The sequence below is a fragment of the Erinaceus europaeus genome, chromosome 2, assembly GCF_950295315.1.
Source record: "Erinaceus europaeus chromosome 2, mEriEur2.1, whole genome shotgun sequence".
Taxonomy (NCBI): Eukaryota; Metazoa; Chordata; class Mammalia; order Eulipotyphla; family Erinaceidae; genus Erinaceus; species Erinaceus europaeus.
The window spans coordinates 21268864-21289900 of NC_080163.1; positions in this window are offsets into that span (position 1 = coordinate 21268864).

Sequence of the window (21037 nt, forward strand, 5' to 3'; positions counted from 1 at the left end):
CCTTCTCCACCTCATTTAAGAAGGTGAGTAATACTGTGGGGTGAGAAGTGTTCCCAGGGAAACACTACTAGAGATGTGAGACAAGACAGCTCACCACAGATACTTCCCAAAGTGCTGTTATTTTTATCTCTGCATGCATTGTCCCCAACCATGAAATTCTCAGCTCAGTGTCCTACAGTATAAGCAGACTCTTGTTAATAATAGTTAGGAACACAGGCTGAATTCAGAACAAAGGCTCCTTAACAAGCAGGTCAGCATGGTACCGTATTCAGGAATAAAAACATGTGAAATCCATGAAAAATTGAAAAGCAATTTAAATGATTAACCTAGTCTCCTGAAAAAAAATCTCAGATTCTGGAATAGTATACATTGTTCTCAACAGCGTGAAGCCCTCTGCAACCATGTACCTGCAGTGAGTTGTTATCCAAAAGCATTCGTGCTATCCTCCTAACCTCACTCTTCAATTTAGCCCTCTTCTAAATAATCCCTCAAGATTCTTCCCAAATTGGGTTGAATCTCTCCAAACTGGGGGATTTTTCTGTGCTAATAGTTTCTTCCAGTATCTTTTTTTTTCTTTATGTAGCCAACAGGATTTCATGGCTCAGCATAGACTTTTTTTTCCCTTTATTAGGGGGGAGTAATGGTTTGTATTTGATGGTAAAACACAGTAGTGGGTATAGGGGTAACATTTCTCAGCTTTCTACATAACACTCTAACCCCCACCTAGGTTCCTCTCCACCATCATGTTTCAGGATCCAAACAATCCCCACAGCCATAGAGTCCTTTACTTTGGTGTAATAAACTGAATCCAGCCCAAGTTCTGCTCTGTGTTTTCCATTCTGTTCTTATTTTTCAACTTCCATGAGTAGAATCGTCCCATCTTTATCTTTCTCTTTCTGGCTTATCTCATGAAACATCATACCTTTAAGCTCCATCCAAGATGAGGTAAAGAAAGTGAAGTCACCATTTTAAATAGCTGAGTAGTATTCCATTGTATATACATACCACAATTTTCTCAGCCACTCATCTGTTGTTGGGCACCTGGAATGATTCCAGATTTTGGATATTACAAACTGTCAGCACAGACTTTTTTAAATTTTTATTTATAAAAAGTAAACATTTGTCGGCTTTCTGGCAGGGTGATCTCCAGGAGAAAGATAATGGACAGGTTCTTTCTTGCTCGTGCAAGGGACAACACAAAGTAAAGACACTTGGGAGACTGCAGTGTGCTCAGATCTCAGATCTCGTTTATTAGCAGGTGGGCAAAGGTTTAAATAGAAAGCCAAACAAAGAACATTATTCAAATATGTCAGAAATTACAGCTTTCTTAAAGGTCAGCCTGCCCCTATGGTAGGGGGCTGGTATGACAAGAATTGATGCAGATACATAAAGGTCAAGATAATTAGTCTCCTGATGCAGGCATTTAATTACCCAGAGGCATTTGAGGAGAGGAGAGGAGAGGGGTTGAACTAGTTAAGGCATGATAGAAAGAAGATAAGCAAATTGAGGACATCAAAGGGCACTGCTATGAGTGTGTGATAAGGTGTGTTCTCCTCTGTGATCAGAAGGTGAACTTTGAGTAAATGACCGTTAAGGCAGGGGCCATGTGACCTGCATTAATGAAGAGAGGCAGTGAGGATTCGTGGGCCTGAGAGTCAAGAAGGAAAGAACTAAGTCTGAGTTTCTCCCCTTTGCTCACCTCAGTTGAGAGAGACTAACAAGAGGGTACCTTCTCAGACCTCCATCCAAGGATGGGGGGGAGTTCTCCCTAAGTTCTATCAAACTTACACATAGCCCCATACTTCCTCTTCTTTTCTTTAATTAATGAACGGTGTCTATGGATCAATGTCAGCAAAAGCATTTACTTCCTCTAAAGGAATACGAGTGTAAGGGTGAGCAGAGACACAACATTCTTCCTGCAATGCCAGACAAAGGTCACACTGTTCTGCATAAATCAAATCCAAACCATGGCAGTTCTGGAGTACCACCTTAGCAAGGGAGTTTATCTGTCTCTGAAGAGGCTCCAAGCTGTCAGAGGTGAAGTCAAATGGACTGTTGAAGTTGATTTTCAATGAGTTCAGCAGCAAACATTGACAAAAACCATAGGATAAGAGGGGTACAACTCCACTCAATTCCCACCACCAGAACTCCTCATTCCATCCCCTCCCATGATAACCTTTCCACTCTTTATCCCTCTGGGAGTATGGACCCAAGGTCATTATGGGGTGCAGAAGGTGGAAGGTCTGGCTTCTGTAATTACTTCCCCGCTAAACATGGATGTTGACAGGTCGATCCATACTCCCAAAGAGAGACAGAGGGAGAGAAGGAAAAATATCATGGTATCCATTCTCTCCCCAGTGTGGTAGGGGCAAGGCTTGAACTAAGTCATGCACATGACAATAGAAGCACCCTCCTTTCAAGGGAGTGATCTTGCCAGCCTGCCTTTCTTCCAATATTAATTCATTACCCTACTCAGTGAAAACATGATGCAAATTTATCCTCTGCTTTGGTAATTTTTATTATTAATGATTGAAAATTGGTTCACAGAGACACTAGGCTTGGGATTTAAGCCCTCCAGCTCCAATACTCTGGTGAGAACTTTCCTAGCTCATAGGACTCCTAAGTTCCATTTCAGGAGACACACTTCCTAACAAAGGTACAAAACCTAGACATAGACCAGAGCCCATGAGATAAGTCACATGTTCACTTGTACCCATAAGTTGGGGGAAAATATATACCTTAAAGTAAAAGTGTGCAATAGTTTACAATGACTCAGTAAGTGCAGCAAGCCAAGTAGAAAGACCCAAAAAAGACAACATCAATCAGAATCCAGACCTTCCACCTTCTGCAACCCACAAAGACCCTGGGTCCATACTCCCAGAGGGATAGAGAATGGGAAAGCTAACAGGGGAGGGGATGGGATATGGAGATCGGGTGGTGGAAATTGTGTGGAACTTTACCCCTCTTATCCTATTGTTTTATTAATGTCTCCTTTCTTAAATAAAAAATAAATAAAAATAAAAAAATTTTTAAAAGACAACATCAAGTACTTAATCAAATATTTCCTACTTAGACCTAGATACTCCTGTGCTAAATTGAATAGACATGGACCCTAGGTCAGATCAATGGGATTTACAATTAATGGTATCTATATCTTTTTCCCTTATTTGGGAGCTACTCTCCACCCTGATATAGCTTTCTAGTCCTTTTCTCTTCAGATGGGTGTGTCTGTTTCCTTTGGATATATCCCTAGAAGAGGAATTACTAGCATAAGATAGGTTCGTTTCTAGTTTTCTGAGAAGTTTCCAAACTGTTTTATTTTTTTATTATTTATAAAGAGGAAATGGGGGATTGACCAATCTGCATTCCAACATGCATTATAGTAGGTATTCTTTTCCTCCACATTCTCACCAATACTTGTTATGACTGTCCTTTCTAATGCACATCATTCTCGCTGGTATAAAGTGATATCTAATTATCCTGTTTATTTGTATTTCTCTGACAATCAATGACTTGGAACATTTTTTATTGTCTGTTGGCCTTTTGTATCTCCTCATTGGTGAAGATTCTGTTCATTCTCCCATTTTTTGAAGGTTTTTTGTTTGTTTGTTTTTGCTTTTTGTTGTTGTTTTGTTTTGTTTGCTGGGTTTGGTGAATTCTTTATAGATTTTGGTTATTAGTCCTTTGTTGTGTGTCACATGTAAAAATATTTGCCTACTCTATAGTCTTTTCTGTTTTGGAGGAGCTCCTACTGGTGTACAGAAGCTTTTCAACTTCATGTATTCCCATTGGTTTATTTTTTTTCTTTTGTTTTCTTTGCAAGGTATCTGAGTCAGTGAAGATATTTTAACAGTTTATATCCTTGCTTGTAGTAATCAGGTCCAAGCCCCTGCAGTGGGGACACTTCACGAGTGGTGAAACAAGTCTGCAGGTGTCTATCTTTCTCTTCCCTCTCTCAATTTCTCTCTGTCCTATCAAATGAAAAGAAAAAGGGGAAAAAAAGGTTGCTAGAAGTGGTGGATTCATAGTGTCAGTACTATGACTGGAGGCAAAATAAAAAAAAGAAAAAACATTTATATCAAAGAGTGTCGTTTCTGCCGGGCTGGCTTCACAGGCGGGTAAGAGATGACCAGAAACACATGGCTGAGCTGAGAACACAGTTTTATCTTTATTCACAAGCAGGCAAACAGTCGAACACCTAATCACCACACATATCTGTCCTGCATCTTTTTTCTCCAGCGGCAGTGGCAGGAACTCAGGAAGTACGTAGGGTAGGGGACAGGGAGAAGGGAGAAGCTCGAAAAGGCAAAGACTAAACCATAATCTTGGGGGGGGGGTAGTGAGACCAAACCAATATGAAGCATACCAACAATTCCCCCTTTTCTTTTTAACTAATTGACCATAGTATCAGGAGTGTGGGGTGAACAGAAACCTATATCATACAGGCATTTTCAAAAAAGAAACTGGCGGAGGCCCCACGCACATTCAATAGCTTCATCTCAGTGTTAGCACAGTCTCAGTTAAATGTTATACTATCAGAAGAGTGAGAAAGATGGGCATTATTCCTGTTTTGAAAGTCTTATAAAATTCACTAGTAAACCCCTATGGACCAAATTTTCTTCCTGGAGATACTTTTATTATCATTTTGATTTCTGCACTAGTGTTTGATTTATACCTCCTGGGTCAGACTTATGAGGTAATAAAATTCCAAGAATGTATCCATTTCATTGAGGTTGTCCAATTTATTGACACAGATGACTTACACTTTTTGTACTTCTGCACCATCAGTTCTAATTTTATGTCTTTTATTTATGATGTTTATTATTCATAAGTGTCTTTTTTTTTCTTGGTTAGTCTTGCAGTGGTTTACATGTTTTATTTATGCTTTTAAAGAATGACGATCGGTTTCACTGATATTTTGGACTGCCATTTTAATTTTGATTTCATTTATTTCTTCTTTGACTCTTTTATTATTTCTGTTGACTTTTAGACCAGTGGCTGCTGCTGTTTCTTTCTTTCTTTTTTTCCCATTGAATAGGACAGAGAGAACTTGATCAGGGAGAGGGAGACAGAGGGAGGAGAAAGACACCTACAGACCTGTTTCACTTCTTGTGAAGTGTCCCCCCACCGTAGATGTGGAGGGAGGGGCTCAAACCCAGAATCTTGAGCGGGTCCTTGTGCTCAGTATTATGTGCACTTAACTGAGTGCGCTAACACCTGACACCCCCCCCCCCCCAGCCCCTTGCTTGTTTTCTAGTTCCTTCATCTACGATTGAGATCTTCATACTTTATTAATGTGGATGTATACTACTGTGAGCTCCCTTTTAATATTGTTTTTGCTCCATTTTACAGGATCTGGAAGCTCATCTCTTCATTATTATTAGTCTCCAAATAACTTTTTTTTCTTTTGATCTTATCATTAGCTCCAATACATTCAGAAACATGTTGTTTAACTTGCATATTTTAAAATTTATTTGTATTAGTCATTTAATATTTATTCCTAAAATTGTGAGATAGTAGGGATATAATTCTGGAGGATTCCCATCACCAGAGATCTGTGTCCTCATCCCCTCCATTGGAAATAGCAGTGGTTATACCAAAGTCACAGATATGGGCTGTGTGTGTGTGCTTATACATCCTACTATTTGGATGAATTTGAAATCACTACTCTATGATTAAACAATGAAAAAAGCTAGTCACAGAGGACCACATTATGAGACTTCAATGATATGAAATATCCATAGCAGACAGAGGAAATAGATTAGTCACTGCCTTCGGATAGGGAGATGGGGATAAAGAGATAAAGGGGAAAGAATTTCTTTGTGCAATAATGGAAATATTCTACAAAACTTATTCTGGTGAAGGGTGAACAACCCTGAAACTTTATTTAAGCATTGATTGTACACTCTAAATGAGAAGGTTGTGGATTAACTTATATCATAATAAAGATGGTGTATAAAAACTCAAGTCAGGGGGGTCGGGCGGTAGCACAGTGCTGGTGGTACAAAGCACAAGGACTGTATTGAAGATCCTGGTTCAAGCCTCCAGCTCCCCAACTGCAAGGGAGTTGCTTCACAGGCAGTCTTCCCCTCCTCTCTCCATTTCTCTCTGTCCTACCCAACAATGAGTGACAACAACAATAATAACCAAAAAAAGCCTTCAACAATAAGGGCAACAAAAGGGGGAAAAATGGCTTCCAGGAGCAGTGGATTCATGGTGCAGGCACTGAGCCCCAGCAGTAACCCTGGAGGCAAAAAAAAAAAAAAAAAGACTCAAGTCAGAGGCTTGGATGTAGGTCAATGGCACAGTGCATTCTCCACAATTATGAGGCCCTGGGGCTGATTCCTGATACCAAAAAGATAGTAAGACAAATTTAAAATGCAGTTCAAAATAAAGACACTATTACAAACAAAAAACAAAGTTGAACTATGTATAAGGGACATTAGACACTGGTGGAAAAGGCTTAAAGGGATAATTCCCTCAGATCTGATCAATTCTCATCATGTTCCTGCAGAAAGATTTTTCAGGCAGAGTTAAAACTAAAAAAGACTGAGACTGGGGATAATATTCTCATTTGAGATGGTACTGAGTTCAATTTAAGTATCATCTGTCAAGCCAACAGACTATGGGAGCAGCAATTTATTAGTTAAAGATACTGAATACTTAGATCTGATAATAGGGATCAGGTTACTATGAAGCTAATGAAGGTTATGTTTCAGGGCCTCTCACTTGCATGGGTCTTTTCCAAAGCCATGTGAGAAAAACATTTGACAATGAAATAACAGGTCATATGTTTTCATAAAATTTGCTAAAGCAAGACCATTTTTTAAACAATAATGGATTAAGACTAGTGCCTTCCATTAAAGCCCTCCCTCCCTCGCCTTTCATATTTGGGATAGTACCAGAGGATAGTGAAATTGCTGCATACATTTATATTCCTTTTCTTAAAGAGAGTCCCTCAAAATGGTATGATCCTACTTTAAATATTTACTTTCCTTTTTTTGAGATAGGGATAGAAAACAAAGAGCCAGAGAGAGAACAGAGACACCATAGCACTCCTTGATCATCCCTTGAGGTGTCCTAATGCTGCTCATACCACTGCCATGTGCTGACAGGGCTTGAACCCAGGACCTTCAACATTATACAGCATATACTCTACTAAGTGCACTATATCCTAGTCTCTCAAGATCTATGTACTCTTAAAGCACCATAAAACTATCTATTGACTTCTTAACCCTAAGACAGCAGGAACCTCCAATTTCCTCTATAGAGCCTATATTTCACCCAGTCCTGGAACCTCTAGGGTGGGGCTCACTTTCCTGCATGCTTCTTTCACTTTATACCAAATGATATTGCATCCACTGGTCCCAACCTAATCAATACAATAAGTACCACCTCAACATGCTTCACTTCAGACTGTGTCCAGAGACATCAGGCATAGAATATCAATCCTTCAGCTTCATTACTCAGATGAAACCTTTCCTTTCATATTATTCTCTAATTCCATTCCAGGCAGTTCACTTCATAACAAAGAACCAAAACCTAGATATAGACCAGGTCCTATGAGATAGAGCATATGTTTACATGTATCCATAAATTAGGGTAAAATATATACATTAAAGCAAAAGTACAAAATAGTATACAGTGAGTCAGTATAAAGTTCTTAAGGAAATAGTATCTAATTAGACTTAGATACCCTCCTCACCTACTTCCTATTAAAGTTCTCTCACTCACACCAAAGCTAACCTTAGCAAAGCAAGGACTGCAAAAGCTGAGTAAGGGCAAGAGACTGGCACACTTTAATGATGACTCTTTAGTCACTATCAGGCCACTCCATCAGCTGGGGCCCTATTCAGGGAGTCCTGAGATTCCCAAACAGACATGATGGGCCTAGACCTCAAATAAATCCCTCTCTCCATTGTTACTGGTCATCTCTATCAGGAGCAACAAAATAGACCCCTTTGTGGGTCCCCCATAGGACCTTGCCTTCAACTTCAGTCAACAACGGTAGAGAATGTTCCATCCTCAGAAGGGAGGATGGACAACATACTCTATGCTACACCTGAAGAAGATGGGTCGATATTGGGGCAGCTTGGAATGTTCCTACTCATGACCACAGAATGTGAGCTCAGATCTACAGGGATACAGAGGTCATATAGACTCCTAAGCTGAATATGGGCCCAAGACCAAATCAAATTGATGGGGTTATGCAACCCACAATGACCCTGGGTCCATACTCCCAGAGGGATAGAGAATGGGAGAACTATCAGGGGAGGGGATGGGATATGGAGATCGGGTGGGGGAATTGTGTGGAACTGTACCCTCTTATCCTATGGTTTTGTTAATGTCTCCTTTCTTAAATAAAAAAAAATGACGGGGTTTATAGTTAACAATATTTATATCCCTTTCCCATATTAGGGAGCTACTTTCTTCCCTGATCCAGCTTTCTGGTCCTTTTCCAGCCATGACATCATCTCCCCAGACAATAATAAGGATCCACCTGTATATCAGATTTCAAGCTCAGGGGAAAAAAAAACTAGTATAGCTACAGGCTCTTTGGAATATAACTAAAATATGCCTACTAGCTATCTACAAAATGGAGGACCCCCCAACTCTTCATCTGCACTACTCCAGCCTTTAGGTCCATGATTGTTCAACAATTTGTTTGACTTTGTATGTTAATTCTCTTTGCAGCCACCAGGTTCCAGATGCTAGCATGATGCAAACCAGACTTCCCTGGATAGACAACCCGACCAATGTGTCCTGGAGCTCTGCTTCCCCAGAGACCCAGTCTACTAGGGAAAGAGAGAGACAGGCTGGGAGTATGGATCGACCAGTCAACGCCTATGTTCAGCAGGAAAGTAATTACAGAAGCCAGACCTTCCACCTTCTGCATCCCACAATGACCTTGGGTCCATACTCCCAGAGAGATAAAGAACACGAGAACTATCAGAGGAGAGGATGGGATACAGAGATCTGGTGGTTGGAATTGTGTGGAGTTGTACCCCTCTTATTCTATGGTTTTGTCAATCTTTCCTTTTTATAAATAAAAAAAGAAATAAAATTTGGATTCATCCCTGGGGATAAATATCCTTCTCTTCTTTTAATATATCTTGTATAATCTGAATTAATAAACATATGTAAATAGTGAAACTAGAGAAGGAACAACTCCTCCAGAGGTGAAAAGGAGCTGAAGGACAAGGATGTACACAGTGCCCCTTGGTATTAAGAGACTATAAGATCTTATTGATCTTGTCATTATGCTGACTAGAAATTTCATTGTTTTATTTTGTCATATACAAAACACATTCCAAAGAGCCTTCATATATTTTGAAGTTAAGTCCCAGCAATAACTTAATCAATAGGTTCTTGGAAACTGCTGCTTTAAGTGAAAGCAAAGACAGATCCTCAATGACCTTCTTTAACTCACTTTCAGCCAGGATTGTTCCTTTTATCTCAACAACTTTATAGCAACACCTCATTGAATGTAAGTTGTTTTAGAGAACCTGCTGTCTTGGAGCTTGGACCCTCACTTCTTTTCTTTTCTTTTTTCTTTTCCCTTCTTTCTTTTCTTTTCTTTTTTTCCCTCCAGGAGCTTCAGTAGGGCTCAGTGCCAGAACTACAAATCCACTGCTCCTGGTGGTCATCTTTTATCCATTGTTGTTGTTGTTGCTGTTACCATTGTTATTGTTGTTGTATAGGACAGAGAGAAATTGAGAGAGAAGGGGAAAATAGAGAAGGGGAGAGAAAGAAAGAAATCTGCAGACCTCCTCCACTGCTTACAAAGTGACCCCCCCTTCAGGTGGTGAGCAGGGGGCTCAAACCAGCGCTTCACAATGTACGCTTAACCCAGTACACCACTGCCTGGCCCCCTGGACCCTTACTTCTATGCTTCACTCACATGTTCTCTTCCTATCCACAAATTATTTCTGCTGTAGAATTGTAAAGAGCATAGCTATAACAGTTGCAAAGCAGATGCAACAGAGATTTATGAGATAATCTATCATGTGCTGAATAGTGTAAGTAAAAAGTAACCTCAAAATTTAAACCTGAAATTCCAGTAGAATCAATTTCTTTTTCAGCTGAAGAGTCTTGAAGTTGCCAAGCATATACTAAAGATTAAAGTATCATAAAAGGAACTGAGATAAATATGTTGAGTTCAACCTCACCCCATACACAACAAAGTTCAAATTCACTTAAAAGATTAAAATGTCAAAAAAACCTTAAAAGTTCTCTCATAAAAGAACTTTCTAAATTATTTAAATTTGACTCCAAACTTAAAAAAAATCACAAAAAATATTAATGTGCCTACACAAAACCCCAGCATAACCACTAAAAAAATTTTTTTTAAATAATATAGTTAAGTGCACACTACAGCTTTGCAATGTAATGGGAAAATGTTGATCTCCTTAAGCTCTAAGTCATGCCAACATTAAGAAAAAAAAAGGGCAAATGATCTAAAAGTTATATAGAGACTATGAGTAGAAAACTGACAGAAGAGAAAAGTAATGCAATATAATGAAGCTTTTAAGTATCACATTCACCCATGAATTGATCATCTGTCCACCAGTGGTCTAGAACCTATGAGTTTCTACGGGTATTATTTCTGTCCAGTGTGTAGAGGGAAGAGACGCAGCCTCATCTTTATAAAGGGCAATTTCACTATACATATCCAAAGTATTTAAGTGTTCTAGTTTTCTGACATTGATAAAAATTGTTTATAAAATTAAAACTTGAAGGGTGAGGCGGTAGTACACCAGGTTCATTGCACATACTTGAAGCACAAGGACTGGTGCAAGGATCCTGGTTCAAGCATCCGGCTCTCCACATGCAGGGGGGTTGCTTCACAAGCAATGAAGCAGGTCTGCTGGTTTCTCTTTCTCTCACCCTCTCTTGTCTTCCCCTTCTCTCTCGATCTCTCTCTGATCTACCTAACAACAGTGTGTGTGTGGCGGGGGGGGGGGTGGGGGGGACAGGAAGCAGGGAAGATGGCCACCAAGAGCAGCAGATTCTTAGTGCAAACACCAAGCCCTAACAATAGCCCTAGAAGCAAAAAAAAAAAAAAAAAAAAAAAATTAGAAACTTGAAACCCAATCCAGAATAAATAAAGTCCTTGTAATGAAACACAGAGGATCCATTAGAAATAAATTTCCCAGTTCCTCAAGATACTGAAGTCCATATAGAGCAGACCTACAGCCAACAACACACTCAATGGACAGAAGCTGAAAGCATTCCCCGTCAAATCAGGGACTAGACAGGGCTGCCCACTATCACCATTACTATTCAACACAGTTGGAAGTTCTTGCCTTAGCAATCAGCTACATGCAAGGAAATAAAGGCATACAGATTGGAAGAGAAGTCAAACTCTTCCCATTTGCAGATGACATGACCGTATACATAGAAAAACCTAAAGAATCCAACAGGAAGCTTTTGGAAATTATCAGGCACACAGTAAGGTGTCAGGCTAAAAAATTAACATACAAAAATCAGTGGCATTCCTCTATGCAAACACTAAGTTAGAAGATGAAAAAAATCCAGAAATCAATTCCTTTTACTATAACAACAAAAACAATAAAATATCTAGGAATAAACCTAACCAAAGAAGTGAAAGACCTGTATACTGAAAATTATGAGTCACTATTCAAGGAATAGAAATAGTGACACAAAGAAATGGAAAGATATTCCATGTTAATGGGTTGGAAGAATTAATATCATTAAAATGAATATACTACCCAGAGTCGTCATATACAAATTTAATGCAATCCCTATCAAGATCCCAACCACATTTTTTAGAGGAATATAACAAAAGCTACAAATGTTTATCTGAAACCAGAAAAGACCTAGAATTGCCAAAACAATCTTGAGAAGAAAGAACATAACTGGAAGCATCATACTCCCAGATCTCAAATTGTATTATAGGGCCATTGTCATCAAAACTGCATGGTAATGGAACATGAATAGACACACTGACCAGAACTGAGATCCCAGAAGCAAATCTCCACACCTATGGATATCTAATCTTTGCAAAAGGAACCAAGACTATTAAATGGGGAAAGGAGAGTCTCTTCAGCAAATGGTGCTGGAAAAAATGGGTTGAAACATGCAGAAGAATTAAATTAAACCACTATATTCCACTAAACAGAAAAGTAAATTCCAAGTGGATCAAGGCTTAGATGTTAGACCAGAAACTATCAAATAGTTAGAGGAAAATATTGGCAGAGCTCTTTTTGTCGAAATCTTAAAGGCAACATCAATAAAACAAATCCAATTACAAAGAAGACTAAGGCAAGTATAAACCAATGGGACTACATTAAATTAAAAAGTTTCTGCACAGCCACTACCCAAACAAAGAGACCCCTCACAGAACTGGAGATGTTTACATGTCATACATCAGACAAGAGGCTAATTACCCAAATATATAAAGAGCTTGCCAAACTCAATAACAAGAAAACAAAATGGACTTCTTCTGGAGGTGGGGCTATGAAGCAGCAGCAGTTATGTTCCTCTCCTCTCCTGGGTTAACTAAGAACACAAAAAGAGTTCATCTGGGAGCGTAACAAGGCAGGACTAGAATGACTTCAGGAACCCACCAAATCATGGGTGAGTGCAAATACATGTGGCTTGTGGACAGAGGAGCCTAGGGAGAGATTAAGTGGCCAGTAGCAGTCTGCAGTTTACCAGTTGAGGCACCACCTCCAATCTGTTTTACCAACAAAAAGACAGCTGAAGGGAGGAAAAGACTTCCCTAAGACTCACCAAATGCAACTGTGAGTCTCCATTGCTACTGCCCTCAGAGGCTGGAGCAGCAGGGGGGAGGCCCTGTGCTGACATTGGGGTATAAAGAACTGACCAGAAAACTCAAGAGAAGATCTACACCTCGGTGGTCTAGCGATGAGGCTGTGTAGTGGGAGCCTTTCAATGTTGTTGTCCTGATGTGAATAGTGTCCATGGTGAATAGTTGCCTCAAAATCTACAGACTATAAACAGAACTTGTTTTAAAACTCACAGGGCCCAGCAGTGCTGCCTGGCCTGGAGAGAAGCTGAACTGAGTCTGGAGCTTTGGGTCCTTGGGGTGTAAGAGTCTCTTTGCATAACCACTGTATTATCTCTCACCCATCCTGCTTTATCTCTTTGTCAGGAGTGAAGGATGAAGCAAAGAAGCCTACTTATAGTTTAAAAGCTCTCAGGTTCCCATAGCCTACAGGGAAGAAAAAGAACACAAGAGGTTTTAAAAGCCACTGTACTCCGACTCAGGAATTAAAATAATATTGAAACAACTGTTAATTTCCATAACTGTGAACACTTTAAGTAACTTAATAAGACAAAAGTCAATCCAGGCAAGAGTGATCAGTAATTTGAATAGTAATGAGACAAGGACTTCATAACATACTATATAGAATGGTTAAACCAACAAGAAGAAATATTGGGGAAATGAACCAGGACAAGAGTCCAGCTAAAATCCCCCCAAAGGTTGAAGCACAAAATAATGAGGTCAACAACCAAACACTAGTAAAGGAAATAATCACAGGAGTGAGTAAAAAGTTTGAAATAATTGTCATCAGAAATGCAGAAACAACAAATGAGACTCTGGAAGACAACACTAGTTATCTCAATATTATTAGACAGCTGAAGCTGAAATAGCTGAGCTAAGAACACAACTAGCTGAACAAGACAGAACAGTATCAGAACAGGATAAAAAAATATATGAACTCCAGAAAACTGGACAGGGGAGAGAGAACAGAATAAATTAGGCTGAATACAGAATTAGAAAGATCTAGAATGAATTAGAGACAAATAAAAAAGAAGTAAGAGATCTCAAAAAGAGATTAAGAGATACTGAAAACAACAACAGAGACCTACAGGATGACTTCAAAAGAAATAATATATGCATTATTGGCTTACCTGAGGAAGAAACAGAGGGAGGGGAGGAAAGCATTCTTCAGGACATAATAGCTGAGAACTTCTCTAGTCTAGACAACATCAAAGACATAAAGGTTCAAGAATCCCAGAGGGTCCAAAACATAATTAAAGACACCAAGACACATCACATGTGTCTTGGAAAAGTATAAGGATAAAGAAAGGATCCTGAAGGCTGCAAAAGAAAAACAAAGAGTCACCTACAGAGGAAAACCCATAAGACTAGCAACTGACTTCTCCACACAAACACTACGGGCCAGAAGAGAATGGCAAGATATCTATCAAGTGCTCAATGAGAAAGGTTTTTAATCAAGAACACTGTATTCTGATAGAATGTCATTCAACTAGATGGAAGCATAAAAACCTTCTCAGAAAAGCAACAGTTGAAAGAATCAACTACCACCAAGCCAGCCCTGAAGAAGTTCTGAAAGGTCTCCTATAAACAGACCACCATAAATATGCCATATGACAGAACACTCTAAAAATCTACATGAATGTTATTAAAATATCTTCATTCTTTGATGTCAATAAATGTCAATGGCCTGAATTCACCTATTAAAAGGCACAGAGTAGGAAGATGGATCAAAAAACACAGCACAACAATATTCTGTCTACAGGGAACCCACCTAACTCAACAAGACAAACACAGACTCAAAGTGAAAGGATGGAGAAATATCATACAAGCCAATGGCCCACAAAAAAAGAGCAGTGGCACCAAAGTAAAAACCCTCTGGTGAGGGGTAGACGTGCAGCTTCCTGGGCCAGTGGGGGGTGGGAGTGGGTGGGAGGGATGGGTCACAGTCTTTTGGTGGTGGGAATGGTGTTTATGTACACTCCTAGCAAAATGTAGACATATAAATCACTAATTAATTAATATTAATTAATATGAGAGGAGGAAAATCAATTGTATGTCTCAAAGTTTTTCAAAACACAAACTGAATCTTTTTAATATATACTGGCTGTGTATTTGATATGCGGACTCTCTCAAAAGCCTAGAACAAGTAGATCAGAAGCATCCAATAGCACAGCTATATACAAGATACTGGGTACTGTACAGCAAACCATAACAAAAGGACTTTTCAAAGTTAACCCAATTACCAAATAATGTGAATATAACATTAACTATCGATTGTCTTTTTGAACCCTAAGACAGCAGGAACCTCACATTTCCACTATAGAGCCCCTACTTCCCCCAGTCCTGGAACCCTTGGATAGGGCCCACTTTCCCGTATGCCTCTCACAATCCATATCAAATAATATTGCATCTGCTGATCACAACCTAACCAACGCAACGATTGCCACCTCAACATGCTTCACCTCAGACTGTGTCCAGAGACTTCACGTGTGGAATGACAACCCTTCAGCTTCATTGCTCGGGTGAGACCTTTCCTTTCATAGTATACTCTAATTTCATCTCAGGTGGTTCACTTTCTAACAAAGTCCCATAACCTAGATATACACCAGTTTCTGTGAGAGAGAGCTTATGTTCACACGTATCCATAAACTACTGCAAAATATATACCTGAAAGCAGAAGTACACTAGAGTTTGCAGTGTGTACCTCCCTAACACTTCCTCTCCACTATTCCAAGCTTTGGGTCCATGATTGTTCAACAATTTGTTTGGCTTCGTATGTTAACTCTCTTTTCAGTCACCAGGTTCCAGATGCCACCAGGATGCTGGCCAGGCTTCCCTGGACTGAAGACCCCACCAATGTGTCCTGGAGCTCAGCTTCCCCAGAGATACACCCTACTAGGGAAAGAGAGAGGCAGACTGGAGGTATGGACCAACCAGTCAACGCCCATGTTCAGTGGGGAAGCAATTACAGAAGCCAGACCTTCTACCTTCTGCAACCCACAATGACCCTGGGTCCATGCTCCCAGAGGGATAGAGAATGGGAAAGCTATCAGGGGAGGGGTGATTGGATATTGGGTGGTGGGAATTGTGTGGAGTTGTACCCCTCCTACCCTATTGTTTTGTTAATTAATCCTTTCTTAAATTAAAAAAAAGAGCAGGAACAGCTATTCTCATATCTGACATGATACACTTTAAAATCAATAAAATTTTTAAAAATGGGATGGACATTACTTAATGCTCAGAGCATCAGTCAATCAAGAGGACTTGACAATTATTAATATCTATGCACCCAATGAGAAACCACCTAAATACATCAAACATCTGCTGAAAGAGCTACAGCAATATATTAACAGCAACACACTAATAGTAGGGAACTTCAATGCCCGACTCTCAACTTGACAGATTATCCAGGCAGAAAATCAATAAAGACATGAGGGAGCTAAAGGAGGAGATGGATAAACTAGAACTACTGGACATTTTCAGAGTCATTCATCCCAGAAACTGGAATACACATTTTACTCAAATCCACATGGGTCATTCTCAAGGATAGACCATATGTTAGGCCACAAGACAGCATCAGCAAATTCAAGAGCATTGAAATCATCCCAAGTATCTTCTCATACCACAGTAGAATTAAACTAACACTTAACAATCAACAAAAGATAAGTAATAGTCCCAAAATGTGGAAGCTCAATATCACACTACTTAACAACTACTGAGTCAAAGAGGAAACAAAGGAAGAAATCAAAATGTTTTAAGAGTTCAATTAAAATGAAGACACAAGCTATCAAAATATTTGGGACACAGCTAAGGCAGTACTGAGAGGGAAGTTCATAGCCACACCAGTACACATCACATTAGGAAACAAGGGAAAGCACAAATAAACAACCTGATGGCACACCTTAAATACCTAGAAGAAGAATAAAGTAATCCTAAAGCAACCAGAAGGACAGAAATCACTAAAGTTAGGGCAGAAACAAATAACATTGAAAATAAGAAAACCATACCAAAGATCAATGAAAGTAACTGTTGGTTCTTCGAAAGAGTGAACAAAATCAACAAACCTTTAGCCAGACTCACAAAAAAAGGGAGAAGACCCAAATAAATTGGATCATAAATTAAAGAGGAGCTATAACAACAGACACTGCAGAAATTCAACATATCATGTGAGGTTACTATGAACAACTATTTGCCACCAGGCTAGAGAAACTGGAAGATATGGACAATTTCCTAGATATCGATGAACTTTCAAAATTAAATAAAGAGGAACTAGATAATAAAGACAGGCCCATCACAGCTAATGAAATTGAAACTGTTACCAAAAACCTTCCCAAAAATAAAAGTCTTGGACAAGATGGTTTTACAAATGAATTCTACAAAACCTTCAAAGAAGAACTAATAAGTCTACTTTTAAAAGTCTTCCAGAAGATTGAAGACACTGGAATACTCCCTTCCAGCTTCAATGAAGCCAACATCACTTTGAAACAAAAAGCAGACAGGGACACAACTGTTCCTTGGTGGCAGCAGGATGCAGAAAAAGGAGGTTTGGAGCAACAAGGGAACACAATCTTTTATTCACGTGGGACCTCAGGGTTGGGGTGGGAACGCAGTAGTTCAGGCCACGTGGAGCCAGCCAAGAATGGCCGTCCCCTGCTACTGCACTGCCGGGCGAGAGAGAGAGAGAGAGAGAGAGAGAGAAGGAGCAGAAGTGGGAGGGCTTTATAGGGCAACAACCAAGAGTGATGTGTCAGGACAGGACTGGCTGGGGAAAGCACCTGAGAATATCATGGGAAGTGGCAAAACCTGAGGGCAAAGACTGCATCTGCATAATTCCCCAAAACACAACCAAAAAAGAAAACTACAGAACAGTATCTCTGATGAATATAGATGCTAAAATAATTAACAAAATTCTAGCTAACCGGATACAACAGTATATAAAAAAGATTGTTCATAATGACCAAGTGGGGTTTATCCCAGGGATGCAAAGTTGGTTTAATATACATAAATCAAGTAAATCAATCAACATGATCTACCACATCAACAAAAGCAAGACCAAAAACTATATGATCATATCAATAGATGCAGAGAAAGCCTCTAACAAAATACAACATCCCTTTATAATCAAAAAAATACAAAAAAAAGGGGACTAGATGGAAACTTCCTGAAGACAGTGGAGTATATATATAGCAAACCTACAGCCAAGATCATACATAATGGTGAAAAACTGGAAGCATTCCCCCTCAGACCAGGTACTAGACAGGGCTGCCCACTATCACCATTACTATTCAACACAGTGTTGGAAGTTCTTGCCATAGCAATCAGCCATGTGCAAGGAACTAAAGGCATACAGATTAGAAGAGAAGAAGTCAAACTCTTCCCATTTGCAGATGGCATGATAGTAAAAAGCTTTTGGAAATTATCAGGCAAAACAGTAAGGTGTCAGACTTAAAAACTAACATTCAAAAGTCAGTGGCATTCCTCTATGAAAACACTAAGTTAGAAGATGAAAAAAATCCAGAAATCAATTCCTTTTAGTATAACAACAAAAACAATAAAATATCTAGGAATAAACCTAACCAAAGAAGTGAAAGACTTGTATACTGAAAAACAAGATTAGAAAAGAAAACACAAGTTGAACCTGAAATGGAATTGGAGTATTACACCAAAGTAAAAGACTCTGGGGGGGGAGGGGTGGGGGGGGGAGAATACAGGTCCATGAAAGATGATGAATGACATAGTGGGGGTTGTATTGTTAAATGGGAATCTGGGGAATGTTATGCATGTACAAACTATTGTATTTACTGTTGAATGTAAAGCATTAATTCCACAATAAAGAAATAAATTATTTAAAAAAAAAAAAAAGAAAATTATGAGTCACTATTCAAGGAAATAGAAAAAGACACAAAGAAATGGAAAGATATTCCATTTTCATGGGTTGGGTCATTAAAATGAATATACTACCCAGAGGCATATACAAATTTAATGCTATCCTCATAAATATCTCAATCACATTTTTAGGACAATAGAATAAATGCTACAAATGTTTATCTGAAACCAGAAAAGACCTAGAATTACCAAAAACAATCTTGAGAAGAAAGAATATAACTGGAGGCATCATACTCTCAGATCTCAAATTGTATTATAGGGCCTTGTCAGCAAAACTTCTTGGTACTGGAACATGAATAGACACACTGACCAGTGGAATAGAACTGATAGCCCAGAAATAAGCCCCCACACCTATGGACATCTAATTTGACAAAGGTTCCCAGACTAGTAAGTGGGGAAAGGAGAGTCTCTTCAACAAATGGTGCTGGAAAAAATGGCTTGAAACATGCAGAAGAATTAAATTGAACCACTATTTTTCACCAAATACAAAAAAATTCCAAGTGGATGAAGGACTTGGATGTTAGACCAGAAACTATCAAATTCATAGAGGAAAATATTAGCAGAACTCTTATCCACATAAATTTTAAAGACATCTTCAATGAAATGAATCCAATTACAAAAAAGACTAAGGGAAGTATAAACCTGTGGTACTAAAGCAAATTAAAAAGCTTCTGCACAGCAAAAGAAACCACTAACCAAACCAAGAAACCCCCCACAGAATGGGAGAAGATCTTTACATGCCATGCATCAGACAATAGTTTAATAGCCAAAATGCATAAAGAACTTGCCAAACTCAACCACAAGAAAACAAATGACCCTATCCAAAAATGGGAAGAGGTCACGGACAGAATATTCACCAAATAAGAGATCCAAAAGGCCGAGAAACACATTTAAAAAATGCTCCAAGTCTCTGATTGTCAGAGAAATGCAAATAAAGGCAACAAGGAGATACCACTTCACTCCTGTGAGAATATCATACATCAGAAAAGGTAACAGCAACAAATACTAGAGAGGTTGTGGGGTCAAAGGGACCCTCCTGCACTGCTGGTGGGAATGTAAATTGGCCCAACCTCTGTGGAGAACAGTCTGGAGAACTCTCAGAAAGCTAGAAATGGACCTACCCTATGATGGTGCAATACCTCTCCTGGGGATATATCCTAAGGAATCCAACACATCCATCCAAAAAGATCTGTGTACACATATGTTCTTAGCAGCACAATTTGTAATAGCCAAAACCTGGAAACAACCCAGGTGTCAAAGAACAAATGAGTGGCTAAGCAAGTTGTGGTATATATACACAATGAGATACTACTCAGGTATTAAAAGTGGTGATTTCACCATTTTCATCCCATCTTGGACAGAGCTTGAAGAAATTATGTTAAGTAAAACAAGTCAGAAACAGAAGGATGAATATGATCCCACAGTCAGAAGTTGAAAAACAACATCATAAGAGAAAACACAAAGCAGAACTTGGACTGGAGTTGGTGTATTTCACCAAATTAAAAGACTCTGGGGTGTGTGGGGGTTGTATTGTTGTGTTGAAAAATGAGAAATGTTATGTATGTGCAAACTATTGTATTCACTGTCAACTGTAAAATATTAATCCCCCAATAAATAAATTTTAAAAATAAAGAAATGTCATAGCAGAACATCTACCAGGGCCAAGAAATAGCTCACCCAGTAAATCACACATCTTACCATGAACAAGGACCCAAGTTTGAGCCCTAGCACATAGAGCAGTGCAAGACTGTGGAACAGTACTGTGATTAGTTAGTCTCTTCTCCTTCTATTCCTACTCCTCTTCCTCTTCCTCTTCCTCCTCCTCCTCCTCACTTTCTTCCTTTCCCTCTCTCTTCTTATCTGAAATGAAAAAGGATGAAAAATGTCAGCCTACAGAGCAGTGGACTAGTGCATGCAAGAGGCTCTAGCATTAAATAAATATATAGATGGGGGAGGGGAATGTTTCAACAGAGATCACCCAAAAAATATTAATGGGGGCTGAGCCAAGATGGTGACTTTAGAGCCACAGCTGCCATGAACTCTGAGAGGTAGTAGCCTGCAACCCGGAATCCACTGGATCTGGTAGGATACTGGGCTGTCTGTAGGAGGGGGGACACAGGCTGGTCAGAGTGACACCAAAATACAGACCTATAACTCTCTCTTGGCCAACAAACAGAGATCAGAAGAACAAAGGAAAATCCTTTGATTATTTCTGAGCTCATCCCCCACCCAGATACCAGCCCACAGGGGCAGCTCAGCAGCTCCTGGCAGGCCTCTGCTGAGCTGTTTTCTTTAACAAGATTCCTGGCTCATCAGGGCTGTCATCCCAACCTTCTTCCTTTAACTTATCTCTCTTTTTTAAGTGGCTGGGAGCTCTAT